We start from the raw sequence: 14258 nt of genomic DNA, 5'->3' as shown, positions 1-14258 counted from the left end.
GTGCCTCTCCTTGAATTGCATCTTTAATGCAGATGATGAGGCTGCAGAGGTTCAGCCATTGCATTCTTCCTTTAACCTCTGCTTACAATTCCTTTTGGGTGGGATCTACATCCACATGACAGGCGAAAACAAATCTTCTTTTCTTCAGAGCTGATTTATTTTGTTGGCAATTTCAGTCCTTCTGTCTCTACAAAACAAGGAGACTTTTCCTTCCTTCAAATCAGAGCTAAGGAATACACAAATGAGAAGATGTGCCAGCTTCAGCTTCTCTCCTCTGAGCTCCTTTGAAATCATTTCCCTTGAACTTCCATCTTTAAAAACAGCAGATGACTTTAAACAACCCTCAGAACTCTCCTGAGGCAGCTGTAAAATGTTTTCCCCCAGGAAATCAAAGGCAGGAGACCTTTGTTTCTCGAATCCTATGATAAATAAGGAACTCTGACTTTAAATATATTTATATATAAACATAGGAATCATGTTAAAACCTTGTCATGCTGCAGAAAGTCGTACTTGACTCGCAGTTTGGAGAGGATTTCAGGGTGTGCTTCAAAGCCTGTTTATTTTCCCAGGCCTGCCAGAAAAAAGGCTCTGAGGGGAGGTTTTGTGTGTGAAGCCCCAAACTGCCCATCCGATCAGCATTTTACTACTGCACAAGAACATAACTTTGTTATCAAAATGCTTAGGCAGAGCCACAGACTGAGAATCAACCCTGAGCAGTCCTATCCCATTCCCATCCCATTAGCTACTCACGCGACCCCTAACACTGGAGCCATATCCCATATCACCGGCGGGTGGTCTCATGTTAGGTACAAGGGGATTCGCCCCCATCCACACTCAGGAATTGCTTATGATGCTGTATGGTAGGTTATTCATTAATCCGGAAGCAATCCTGGAATTATTGATAATGCTGTGTGATAGGTTATTCATTAATCCGGAAGCAATCCTGGTGGATCCTTCTGTTTGAAGTTTGGTAAGCAGGGCAAACAGTAAAGAGAGATAGGGATAAGGGAATTGTCGAGCTAAGCATGATCAGAGCTAATAATGTCAAACTGACCCTAAGAGCCGTGCCAAGCCATGGGGACCAAGCCAAGTACACCGGGAATTGACCATATTAGGATAGGAGTTCAAGAGTTTAAAGAGGAAGACTCATCAGGAGACCCTTGCCCATGAGGAAGGCACCGGAAGGACCACCAAGATGATCCTCAAAATGGATGTCTCCGCCCACGCTCCGCCCACACCACGCCTCTTATGAATATGCATGATTATGTGTATGATAGGTTATTCATTAATCCGGAAGCAATCCTGGAATTATTGATAATGCTGCATGATAGGTTATTCATTAATCCAGAAGCAATCCTGGTGGATCCTTCTGTTTGAAGTTTGGTAAGCAGGGCAAACAATAAAGAGAGATAGGGATAAGGGAATTGTCGAGCTAAGCATGATCAGAGCTAATAATGTCAAGCTGACCCTAAGAGCCGTGCCAAGCCATGGGGACCAAGCCAAGTACACCGGGAATTGACCATATTAGGATGGGAGTTCAAAAGTTTAAAGAGGAAGACTCATCAGAAGACCCTTGCCCGCGATGAAGGACCGGAAGGACCACCAAGAATAATCCTCAAAATAGATGTCTCCGCCCACGCTCCGCCCACACCACGCCTCTTATGAATATGATGTAACCCTGCACCCAAGACTGTATAAAAGCTTGCTTCTGTCATGAGATAGCCAGAAATCCCTTTTGTGATTTCTCCGACGCGTCGTAATAAAATACCTCCTGCCTATGCTGACTTACTTGAGTCTCTTAGGCAGTTATTCTCGCCTTTTGGGGCAAAATTCGGCATCATGTGCGGGAGAGCAGCATCTCCCAGGGTGGTTCGAGTGGGGATGCTGAGATGTTGGTCTGACCCCCTGTCCCTGGTAACTGCTCTGGGTTAATCATCCCCAGCAAGGAAATAATGGATCTTCCACTGCGAGTTCAGTGCCAGAGTTAAAGCAAAGCTGAATCTCGGCCTTGGGTTGGAAATATTTGGGGAATTCTCACCCTCAGTCAGAGCTCGCTGGTGGTGCTGAAGAGCTGGCCTCAAAATAAATAAAAATAATAAAAAAATACAAATAAAAATGAAGTAAAAATAAAATAGAAATGAAAATAGAAATAAAAATAAAAATAAAGATAAAATTAAAAATAAAAATAAATATAATAAAACTAGAAATAGAAATAGAAATAGAAATAGAAATAGAAATAGAAATAGAAATAGAAATAAAAATAAAAATAAAAAATAAAAATAAAAATAAAAATAAAAATAAAAACTAAAAATAAAAATAACAATAAAAATAAAAATCAAAATAAAAAAATAAAAAATAAAAATAAAAATAAAAAAAAAATCAAAATAAAAATAAACAAAAAATAAAAATAAAAATAAAAATAAAAATAAAAATAAAAATAAAAATAAAAATAAAAATAAACTAAAAATAAAAATAAAAATAAAAATAAAAATAAAAATAAATAAAAATAAAAATAGGTTTTAGGAAAGAATTTGAGGGGGGATGAATCCCAGCACATTTGGGAAAAATGCTAGAGTAAGAACAAGAAATTCAAGATTCCCAAAAGAGCATCAGCCCGACCATAAAGGGAACACACAGCACTGTGCTCCACCTTCACAGATAAATTCAAATTACTCACAAAGTTTATGCTGATTTGTTTCTGCCTCACCCTTGGTAAGAATCCTTGTCCTGCATGAAAAACTAAATGAATGCTACTTAAAGTTTTGCCTTCTTGATTTGCATTTTCTATGAGACAGTAAATTAAATTTATGCTAATCTGATACATATATTCTTCCCTGAACCATTAAAGGGGAGGTGGGGCTACACAGTGCAATAGTTTAAATAATTATGGCTGTCACTCACAATTATTCAATCTGTTGTATATTAAAAACCAAGTTGCAACTAGAAATTATCCTCCAGTTCCAGAAAATCTCACAGATGTTGTTGAGCTGATCAAAGTTCTGAAAATGTTGGATATAAGATGCAAGTTCCCAAGAAATGGAATATTAGAAGAAGCTAAAAGTGGAATCTTTAAGTTTTAAATGGCTGGGTTTTCCCCATACTTTCCCAATAAGTGCTGCATGGGACTAGAAATGACAGAATATTGTTGGGAGTTATTTAATGCTCTTATAAATATGATCTCATAGAATTCTACATTAACATCCAGGAAAACTTTGGGAAATAATGACACCCAGGTGACAAAGCTGCTCTGCCACCTCCAGGCTTGGCTGTGCACATTTTATAGAGATTTTTTATATATATTTATATATTAAATGAAGTGACCTCCAACTGACATGTTCTACAGTGTATCACTGGACTGGAGAGCATCTTGTTCACCTCTATTTTCACTCCAATTCAGTTTAAAAAATCAATAACTTTTGGTGTGAATAGAATCCTGTCTCTGGTATAGGCGGCATTATCACTAAAAACATGTGGCTCTTTGAGTGCTGTGACAGATCCTTTGAAATGCAAAGGTAAAACCAAGTTATTAAAGCTCATTTTTTTTCTCCTCAAGTATTTTTAGGCCGCGCTTGCCTTTGATTTCCAGCACTGAGGCAACAATAGGGGCATCACAATAGAGGTCACGGGCAAGAGCAGGCAAAAATCAGGTGTGAAAGTGAACCCAGGCAGATCCTCTGGATCCAAATCCATCAATCCCAAAACTCTGGGGAGTGCCAAGAAGAGATCCCTGCAGATCCTCTGGTTCCAAATCCTTTAATTCCAAACAGGATTGAGGTTCCCATCAATCTCAAATAGTGACCTCTGAGAGTGCCAGACAGATCCTCTGGTTCCCAATCCATCAATCCCAAACAGGATTGAGGTTCCCATCAATCCCAAGCAGTGACCTCTGAGAGTGCCAGGAAGATTCTCTGGCTCCAACCATCAATCCCAAAGCTCTGAAGAGTGCCAGGCAGAGATCTCTGGTTCCCAATCCATCAATCCCAAGCAGTGACCTCTGAGAGTGCCAGGAAGATTCTCTGGCTCCAACCATCAGTCCCAAAGCTCTGAAGAGTGCCAGGCAGAGATCTCTGGTTTCCAACCCATCAATCCCAAAGCTCTGGAGGGTGCCAAGCAGAGATCTCTGCAGATCCTCTGGTTCCCAATCCATCAATCCCAAACCCAAAGCTCTGGACAGTGCCAGGCACAGATCTCTGCAGATCCTCTGGTTCCCAATCCATCAATCCCAAACAGTGACCTCTGGAGAGTGCCAGGAAGATCCTCTGGTTCCCAAACAATCAATCCCAAACAGGATTAAGGTTCTCATCTACCCCAAATAGTGACCTCTGAGAGTGCCAGGCAGAGATCTCTGCAGATCCTCTGGTTCCAAATCCATCAATCCCAAACAAGACTGAGGTTCCCATCAATCCCAAACAGCGACATCTGGACAATGCCAGGCAGAGATCTCTGGTTCTCAATCCATCAAACCGAAAACTCTGGAGGGTGCTGGGCAGAAATCTCTGCAGATCCTCTCATTCCCAATCCATCAATTCCAGTGACCTCTGATAGTGCCAAGCAGAGATCTCTGGTTCCCAATCCCTGCATCCCCTTCTCTGCAGGGAGGATGTCCGGTTTTCGGCTGTTTGGAGGGCCTGGAAAGGCCCGGAGTGGCCTTGGGGCAGCCCGCGTATCGAAGGACGAGAAGAGGCTTCAGTTCTTCTTTCGGTTTTTATGTTTATTAATTGTTTATCTAAAAGATTTTCTTTCGGCCCGACAGAGGTCTGCTCAGCAGCCAGCCATGAGCACACTCCCTGCCCTCCGGGCAGTCACCCATCTTTATACCCATTGTTACGTGTACAATATTTATCATTTTTCCCCAATACCATTTATTCTTATTGCCCGGTGCACTTTTAGTAATGACCAATCCCAAAGTGCCACCATCACCACAGAAGATGGAGGAGAAGAAGAAGAAGAAGAAGGACAGGACACGCCCCAATTCCTCCATCTTACTTCTCTAAACCCCCCTGTACATAAATCCTAAACCCTGTGTCTCACCCTCTAATTAACCAATCCCTTCACCATTCACCCCGGTGAAACCCTCCTATCCTCATACAGGTGTCGTCTCCCGTGTAGGATCAAAGTCCAGCCACCAGACACTTCTGGAACATTCCAGGACTCCCGAGCCCCCCAAGGGTGCTCTCGGTGGCCCGGTACCTCAGGACTGGGGTGCTGAGATCCCACAGGAGGATGGCTCACTCTGGTGACAATTGCTTGTGTAAAAAAGGCTCAGCTCAGCTCTCAGCCTCAAATTCTCGTGTGCTGAAGGCAAGTCAAGGATGGATTTTTGCAGTGCTTCGCAGCATTGTGGTGATGCATGAATTTTAAAAAATAGCAGGGGATGGGGAATGGAGATGGGGCTGATGCCAGCGCAGAATTCCCAGCTCTGAGGTGCTTCCAGCCTCTGCTCAAGCTGCTCTAATGCTGCTCTGGGTAGCCAAAAGCAGCTTGGAGCCAAACTTTTATTCTGAATCCACTGGGAGGAATGGGCTAATGGGGAAGGAGACAATATCCTGAAATGGATGAGAGTGGATGCACTTCCAAGGCTGAGCAGGAGCTGCAGAACTCCACTGAGCCCTGCCCTGGGTGATGCTGAGCTGCAAAGAGCTCTCAGCCCTTCAAAGATGGATTGAAGCTTTGGAGGGGAATGAGGAAGCAATGAGGTATCTGGGTGTAATATTGCAGATTTTGTTGGGATTTAAACAAGCCCCTGCACTCCACAGTGGGCACGTTTTGCATGTCAGCTCTCAAAATTTGCTGCTAAATCTCTGTTCTGTGACATTTAGCATCACTCTGCTTAAGGAAAGGTTGTTGCTTTTTTTTCCAGTGCCTTCCTGACCTGTCTTGAAAGTCAGCAGTGCCATCAGTCTGGGCTGACACACAGAAAATAGTGACATATCGACTTTTACAAGGGGTGCCACAACATGAATAGATGAGAACTCTGCGCTTGGATTTTCCATATGAAAGGAAGTGTCAACAAAACAAAGTCCCCACACCCAGTGAATGAATCCCTCTTGTCCATGTGCATGCATAATTCAGTGCCCCGTGGAATGCATCTCCTGAGAGAAAAGAGGTGAACTAAATTAAAACTTTTAACCCAAAATTTCAATATTTTTTAAACATGAAAGCTCGTTTCTTAAAATTCTGAAAGAACGACGTTAATTGGTTTGAGCTGTGTGCTGCTCTGGAATGGGAGACTGGAGATGAATCACAACAATTTGCATTTTCTTGAAGAGTCAACACAATGTTTATTCTCAGAGTTTTTTAGAGTTTTAAAAATCATGAATTGTCCTTTTTTTGCCACTTTCTTGGGAGAATAAGTGAGACTGGATGAAGCTTCAGGAGGTCTCAAATCCAACCTTGATCTAGAAGAAGCTCACCCAAGGCTCTGCTTTATCCTGAACTTGTCTGCACTGCATTTTTTTTTTTTTTTTTTAATAAAAAGGAGGAATTTCTCACCCTTATTACACATTATCCATAATTTTGGAGTCCCTTCATGTTCCCCACTGAATACAAACAATCCTGGGTGCAACTGATGGCCACACAAAATCCTGTTGAGGCAAAGGGGTGGCACCCCACCCTCACCTGCTGGGCAATTCTTCATCCAGGAGGTTCCTCTGAGGGAAAATCTTCCTAGAACAAACAATTTATTTAGAATTAGCTAATTTATGTAGAATTCGCCAATTTATTTAGAATTCTCATTCTGGTCCTGTTGGCCAGAATCTTTAGAATTCTAAATAAAATGGCTCATTGGGATTGGCTCAAACTTAAAACTTTCTAAAAAGTTTACAAACTTCAGCCAAAATTTGCACAGAGGTGTCCTGAGTTTGTCGTGCAGAACCAAGGAATTTCTAGAAAAACCTCCTTCCCCTTTCTCAGCTGTTTTTTTTAGTCCCACAGAGCCACTCAGGGCTGTCATACCCTGAGCAAATCCAGAGCGAGAGCGCTAATTGACTTTGGCTGATTAACAACTGACAAGTGCTCAGTGGTGCGCTGAGCAGAGCTCGGAATTGCAAATGCTCAAATCCAGCAGAGCTGTCACCAGCCGGAGTTTTTCCCTGGCAGTCCCAGTGCAGAGGTCAAAGAGGGGAGCAGCAAGGAGCAGCTCAGCTCTGCTGCACAGCTGGTTTCACGTTTCCTGCAGCGCCACATTTCCCCACCAGTGCATCCCACAGCTGACCCATGGGCAGGTTGGTTTCCTTTCAAAAATTATCATGCATGGAATTATTTATTGCTGTATGGAAGTGTTCTAATGGAGTAATGGTTGTCTCAGTGCCCTGAAGCTGTGGGGTCATTGAAATGCAACTGGCAGATGAAAAGAAAAGCCACAGGGCTGCTTGTAAAACTGCAGGACTTGTTGGATTAACATTTCAGCCCTCTGAAGTAAGTAGATTTGAGTAGAAATGAATCCAATATAGAAAATTGGATGTTGAGAACAGCATAGTTGAGTATTTGTGAAATGTCACTTCCCCCTCAGAAATACAGACAAGTGGAGCTGAATATTTGCTTTCTTCTCCCATTTCTGAGGATGGGTTTGACACCAAGAGGAGCAGAACTGCTGCAGCTCAGTGGGAAAATAAAGCTGGGGGACATTTCTGTGCTGTGCCAGCACTGCAGCAACAGAATCACAGGATCATCAGTGTTGGACAGGACCCCAAGATCATGAAATCCCAGATTCGGCCAATACCCCATTGGGTATATTTTGAAGTGCCATGATGTTGAAACACCCCCAGGGATGGTGACTCTGGCGTGACCTGTTGCCATTTATTCCCATCCCATCCTGGTTCCCTGGGAGCAGATCCTGACCCCATCCTGTCAGGAGTGGTTCAGAGCCAGAAGGGCCCCCCTGAGCCTCCTTTTCTTCCCTTTCCAGCTCCCTCAGCCTCTCCTGGTTCTCCAGAACCTTCCCCAGCTCCATTGCTCTTTTCTGGACATCCAGTAGGCCACTGGAGATCCATCAGTTTTATTTTGGGAAGAAAAAAAATTGTTCCTAGGTGTAAGAGGTTGGAAAAATGCTGATAGAGGTAGAAAAAGGAGTTTCTAACAAGCAGCTCCTAAATCAGGAGCAGTGTTGCAGGTGGATAAAGGTGGAGGCACTAAACATCATCCAAAGCCTTGGAAATATTACCATGTCCACAGTTTTCTTTTCTCTGATAACCCCAAGCAGTGACTGCTAGGAACAAGCCATGATTTAGCCTGCCATTAAAAAAAAAATTTTAAAAAAATTATTTTTATACATATATATATATATAGAGAGAGAGAGATGGAGAGAGAATATATATAATATATAGATGTATATTATATAAGAAAAGATATATAGATATATAATATCTACAATATATAAGAAAAATATATAGATATATAATATATTTTTTTCTTGAGGGTTTTTTGGTTTTTTTTTCTTTTTTTTTCTGGGTTTTTTCGGAGTTTTTTGTTTGGTTTTTTTTTTTTCTTTTTGGTCTTGTTTTTTTTTTTTGGTTTTGTTTTGTTTTGTTTTGTCTATTTTTTTTTTTTTTGGGTGGGGGGTTTTGTTTCCATTGCATGAGCACGAATCCACCTGAAAATTCCCGGTGATCCTTCAGCATCCCAGCTCCAGGGGAACCTGGCTGGTAACTACTTGCAAGCTTCATTTCCATACAAAAGCACACTGGGAGCAGCAGTCAGTGGTTTCCTGTTAATAAACAAACACACAAGACAAGATCAATTAGTCAAAATGATGTGACTCATTTGTCATTTACAGACGAGCTCTGCCACACGAGGATCGTGCTTGTCATCCAAGGGTTTGGCCTTGTTCTGCTCACAGCTCTTGAAAAAAGACGTTTAAAATCAAAAACTCAATGATCTGTGCACCCACAGAGCCCTGATAGAAAGAATCAAGGGTTTGGCTGCTGGCTGTCTATGGGATGTATTTTCCTTCATCAGAAATAGCTGCATTACTCATCCCCACATTGTCCACAACCCTGAGAGAAATTCCAAATCATCCCTCAGCAATTCTCCTCTCTCTGCTCTCTCTGGCACCTCTAGGAAAGGAAAAGCAATAAAATGAAAACCTGGAAGTGGTGGGTGAAGCACTAAAGTCTAAAGTGCATCCTCACCTTCAGGACCCATCACAGGTTGGTCTGATTAAACCACAGCAATCAGCAAAATCTCCCTTTGGGTTGTTTTCCCGATACCTGCAAATCTGGGATTCCAGGTGCTTCAGCCAGCAGCATCCAAGCAGGTTTTGCCAAAAAATAAGGTTTAAACTTCTATTAATGAGTCTGGAAAAGAGCAGGATCAGGAGCCTGGTCAGGTGGGTGAACAAACTGAAATGAAATAAATTCATTTGTTGGGATTTGGGGCAGCACAGGCACAGATTTGACCTTGGAATGTCAAGGACATTCCTTGATGTCCTCTATACCCATGGAATAGAAACTACAGGGTCACACCCACAGTATTTATATTGACTTGTATATTATTATCAGTATTATTACTAGTATTAGTATTAGTATTAGTATTAGTATTAGTATTAGTAGTATTAGGATTAGGATTAGGATTAGTATTAGTATTAGTATTAGAATCAGTATTAGTATTAGTATTAGTATTAGTATTAGTCATGAGGAAATAACCCCTTTTTTTTTCAATCCTGCCAAGACATAGATCCCAAACACATCCATTTCCACTTTCTCCCCAGAGGAACAGAACAGCACAGAAATTTCATTTCCCAAAAGCCAGAATTTTACATGCTGGAAAACCTGACACATTTTTCAGCAAATCTTGGTGAATGCTAAATCCTAAACCTTTAAAAAACATGAAATGCACAGAATCCTCCTGCAGGAGTTTTCTGCTGCCCAGGGCTGTGGGATGCCATTAAAGCAGGGAATCCCAGGACAGCTTGCTCAGGAGCCTCAGAGTCTGGCAAGGAATTCCCTCCGAGCTGAAAGCTCCCTGCTAATGGAGAGAGGGGAGTTGCAAATGCAGAGAGGGTCAAGGGAAGGCTGGGAGCCTCCTTGGATTCCTCCTCAGGTTCCTCCAAAGTTCTCAGAGCAGCCAGAAGACCAAGGCACCAATTGCAAGGTCAAGCTTTTTGCATCCTGTGTGTTCCTCAATAAATTGCAGCCCAGAGAGGCTGGGCAGGGTGTAGGAAGGTGTTTGGAGAGGTGGCATCACCTCTGTTCCCCATTCCTGAACCACCTGTAGGTGTGGTCTGACATTCCTGAAGAATTCCTAAAGAATTCCAAGAGCCATGGACAGTCCCATCCTGAGCAGGAGTGTTTGATCTTCCCAGCTGATCCCCCTTGGAAATCAAACTAAAGTCCTGCTGATGTGGAGGAGTTCAGAGAAAATCTCCTGTTGGTGTTTACAGACTAAAGAGCAGAACTTAATTATAGACGACAGCCTGACTAAGGGCATTATATAATGAGGGAGAGACATTTATAGAGCCCATCTCAGAACTCCAGCAGTAAGAACTTGGTGATAGAGAAAATTTAAAAGGCCAGAAAATGCTTTAGGAAGATGCGAAAAACAAGTGAAAAATCAATACACTGAGATGTCCTCTGTTGCACTTCCTTCGTGCTCCCAAACAACAGGAACAAAGTTCTCTCTCTGTCAAGGTGAGAGAAACAAGGCAGAAATTTCTAGAGCAGGGTGACGGCAAACAAGGCAGAAATTTCACTTCACGACCCACCTTGAACTGTACAACTATTAAAAAATATCATTTTATCTCCTTAGTAACGCTTGCCAACCACATTGAGCCATTAATGGCATAATTGTTCAAGCACCACAACACACTTTGTTAGCTTTGAGATATCAAAGGAAGAACAGGAACCCCTGCTAACAGCATCACCTAGCAGTGGATTAATTAAACAGAAATGCACAGAGAAAAACCCAGCTGAAACCACACAGAAAGCAGCTGGGATATGGCATTTATTGTGATTATTCCCATTTCCCTTTTATGGAAGATTCCAGATACAAATACCTTTCAGAGAAATCCCTGACCTTATCCAGCCATGTTCTCACCCCTTCCCTGAAAACACAGAGCTCTTTCCCATGGCCAAATTGTGAATTAAAGGAAAGTGATCAAAGAGCAATTAGGCAGGAATATTCATTCTGGCAGTGGGTGACATGAAGATGTAAAAGAAAACCCCACACCAGCTGTGGTATAATGAAGACAATTGGGATATTATCCATGGTATTCATATCTTTGCATCCCATTAATACAATGAAATGGTTGCATTTAGGTTTGGGAGAGCTCTGCTGGCTGCAGGAAGTGCTGGCTTTGTGATTAAGTCAACACATGTAGAAAGAAGTTCAATTCTTGGTCTTGTTCGAGGGTTTATTTGTGAGCCTGGGCTGATCTCTGCAGGGTGGACCCTGTCAGCAGCTCCTGCCTCCCTGCTGCCACCAGGAGAATTGTCCAAAATACCCTAATTTATAATTGTCTTTTGGGATATACCAGTGTGGAGATAAACCCCTTGGATTTGCCCAAAAATCTAGGAGTTCCTGCTGTCATTGGGATTTTCCTGTAGGATCGGGACTCTGTTTTTTCTTGCGGTGCTTTATCCCACTTCAGCTTCTCACCTCTGTTGCATATTTGGTCTTTTAGGGAGGTGAGTTTTTCCAGGCCAGGCTCTGTTTCCATCTCTGTTTCCACCTCTCCTCACTAGAGCTCCATCCTCTTTTATCCCGTTATCCCAGCCCCTCCATGGCTGTAGTAACAGTGCTGGGAATTCAGGGACCATCTGTCCAAGTGAAACTCATTCCCTGCCCACTCAGCTCCACAGTCTGTCAAAAACACCCAGCTTGGGGAAAAAAAAACAACCAGAAACCTCCACTATTAAAAGTGCCTGAATTAGCTGGATCTCCTTGACAGAATTGGGTTGAGGAATGGCTGCACTGGGAAGGTCTGGAGGAGCAGAAATTCCTGCTGTGGCAGCAGGGATGGACACTTGGGATGCTCTGGAGACAGGGAAGGCTCTTCCCTGCTTTTGGAGCACCATCCCAACATTCCTGGGATCTGGGATGAGAACATTCCCTTGGTTAAGATCTACGATGGTGAAAACTCTCTTTGCCCAATCCTTCCATTTTCATGTTTCTCCATAGGGTAAAAAAAAAAGAGAACATTTGGGCTTCTGGATGCAGATGGAAAATTGCCCAAGCATTCTTACTTTGAGGCTTCGAGTCAAAAAAGATAAAACATTAAAAAGTTCCCTCCCCACAATATTTGAAGGGATAATAACTGGTAAGAGGAAAACAAAGCAAGGAAACAGGCAGATCCATCAACAGGGAGCCCAGATCAGAGCTTTGAGCCAGCTCATTTTTCTATTTTTGAGAACAAATATTCAGGACTTTCAATACTTTCTGTTATAATGGGTATTCTCTTCATGTGGTTTTTTTTTTTTTTTTTTTTTTGCCTTACTAGGGACATACAGCTTTCTTTCAGCTTTCATTTCCAATTTTATTAAAAAATAATTTATTTTTCCATTTTCTGTTCAACAATGTCAATCAGGTTTTGCAGTTCTGCTCCCTTGCTCTCATAATACACCCAGCAGCAGGAATTCCAGAAGTGCCCAAGCCCCACTGGCAGCTCCCAGTGGTGATGTTTGATCTGTTTCAGGTGGACTGAAAACTCATTTATAATCAAAAAACCAAGAGACACCTGGAATGGAAACTTATTCATTCGGAGCTCTTTGAAACAATCCTCCAGTGGGTTTGAATAGACTGGAAGCAGAGGATTCTGACATCCAAAGCTGTTTTCCATTTCCTGAGAGCCACATGACAGGATTACCCTGGAATTTGTCCTTTTTCCTAGGACAAATTCTGCGCTCAGTGCTTGCAGCTCCTTCACTGCTGCAGTGCTGGCAACGGTTCCCCACCTCACTCATCCCTTTCTCCCCCAAATTCCCAGTGGTTTCTGCCTCCACAGGGGTGGAATTTTGACCCCAAAAAATCATTGCCTGTGGCAGTGCTGGAAAGTTCAGCTGTTAACAAAAAGCCCACAATTCATTGAGGAATTGCAGAAAGATTTGGCTTGGAAAGGAACTTAAAATTCATTTATTTCCAGCCCCTTACCATGGACAGTTTCCACTATCCAATTGCTCAGATCTTGAAGGGGAAGATTCAGAGTGGACATTGAGAAGTTTTGCTGTTTGATTTTATCTAAACCCACCCACAGGAAAAAAATCTCACATCCTTAATATCTAATATCTATGTCCTATTGACTGAGATATTAAGGATGTCTCACATCCTTAATATCTAATATCTATGTCCTATTGACTGAGTTTGGGTGGTTGGGGTGGAATCTCACTGGGCACACACAGAGCTGTGGGTAGCAGGGCATTTTCTCAGGCTCAACCATCAGAATTAATTCCTGCTCCTTCCTCCTCCTCCCTCACTCTCACTGTAACTCCAGGGCCGCGCCGTAAATTGGATCAGCGAATGATCCCAGTTTAGAAAAACAGAACCTGAAGGTTTGTTGTGCTCTGAGTTCCTTAATCCGGATAATTCCATCCGTCCTGCTCTCAGCAAAGCCCCAGACACTGGGATCTGCCCCTGGGGGCTGCAGCAGGAGGGAAGGCAGGGCAGGAGCCCAGGGGAAGGCTGGGGGCAGCTCTGCTGATGGCAGAAATGTCTGTGCAGCCTCCCCCTGCATCTTGCAGAGCCATCAAAGCCCTCTGATCAATGCAATCCTCAATTATTTGCACTTCAGTGCTTTATGCAGATAAACTCATCAGCTCTTGAGACGCTCCTGTCATCTGCTCACTTGGAAATTGGGGATTTGGGACACTGGAGCTGGCTCACACTGAACCCAGTGACTTGTGAGCAAGATCGAGTCTCTTCCTGAGGAAATCAGCTGCTGCTGCCTTGGGGGCTCCTGCAAGTTGGATTTTGGCTGCTTACAGGGGTCAGTTTGGGTACCCATGGGGAGCTTTGCTTTATTTCCATCCCTGGAAGTGCCCAAGGCCAGGTTGGACAGGGCTTGGAGCAGCCTGGGACAGTGGAAGGTGTGACCGTGGTCACAGGGGTTTTCAGGGGAGGGAAGTGATGATAATGTTGACTCCATGTTCAGAAGATTTGATTTATTATTTTATTATATACCTTACATTAAAACTATACTAAAAAGAATAGAAGGAAAAGTTTCATCTCAGAAGGCTGGCTGAGCTAAGAATAGAATGGAATGAATAATAAAGGTTTGTGTCTCGGACAGAGAGTCCAAGCCAACTGGACTGTGATTGGCCACTAATTCT

The 14258-nt window shown here is 42.8% G+C and overlaps 1 protein-coding gene and 1 long non-coding RNA gene across 2 annotated transcripts in view; one reads left to right on the top strand and one right to left on the bottom strand.

Moving 5' to 3' along the window:
* CHL1 (cell adhesion molecule L1 like) overlaps nt 1–14258 on the top strand; it is a 607847-nt gene that overhangs the window by 512191 nt on the left and 81398 nt on the right. The window lies entirely within an intron of this gene.
* LOC141730678 (uncharacterized) overlaps nt 5105–14258 on the bottom strand; it is a 50461-nt gene continuing 41307 nt past the window's right edge. The window contains exons 2-3 of the long non-coding RNA XR_012582293.1: nt 8591–8704; nt 5105–8229 (exon numbers count right to left, since the gene is read on the bottom strand). This is a non-coding gene — a long non-coding RNA (uncharacterized LOC141730678). The remainder of the gene's footprint in view (nt 8230–8590; nt 8705–14258) is intronic.

Source organism: Zonotrichia albicollis, chromosome 12, assembly GCF_047830755.1.
Source record: "Zonotrichia albicollis isolate bZonAlb1 chromosome 12, bZonAlb1.hap1, whole genome shotgun sequence".
NCBI classification, from domain to species: domain Eukaryota; kingdom Metazoa; phylum Chordata; class Aves; order Passeriformes; family Passerellidae; genus Zonotrichia; species Zonotrichia albicollis.
The sequence above is the reverse complement of the archived record's forward strand: the minus strand, read 5'-3'. Positions and strand labels throughout refer to the sequence as shown.